Consider the following 411-nt stretch of genomic DNA (forward strand, 5'->3'; position numbering starts at 1 on the left):
ACCTCCCTTGACCTACTAACCACACCCTTTCTAATGCACCCCAGGATCCATTGGCCTTCTTGGCCACAAGGGCACATTGCTGGCTCATGGTCATCCTCCTGCCCACCAGGACCCCCAGGTCCCTTTCTCCTGCCTTGCTCTCCAGCAGGTCAGCCCCCAGCCTGTACTGGTCCATGGGGTTGTTCTTCCCCAAACGCAAAACTCTACACTTCCCCTTGTTGAATTTCATCATGTTTCTCTGAAGTCCCTGAAGTGAATTGAGTCCCTGAAACATTTTCCCTCACAGCCGTGAGGGTGCATCGCTCACATCGAGTCCCTGAAGCAGTTTTTATTTAAACCAGAACACCAGGCTCACGCTCAAACCAGAGCATCCCCGCGCAGGCTAGCGCAGCAGCCGCCGCCCCCCCCAAC

The sequence above is a fragment of the Chaetura pelagica genome, unplaced genomic scaffold, assembly GCF_000747805.2.
Source record: "Chaetura pelagica isolate M959 unplaced genomic scaffold, ChaPel_1.0 scaffold52, whole genome shotgun sequence".
Taxonomy (NCBI): Eukaryota; Metazoa; Chordata; class Aves; order Apodiformes; family Apodidae; genus Chaetura; species Chaetura pelagica.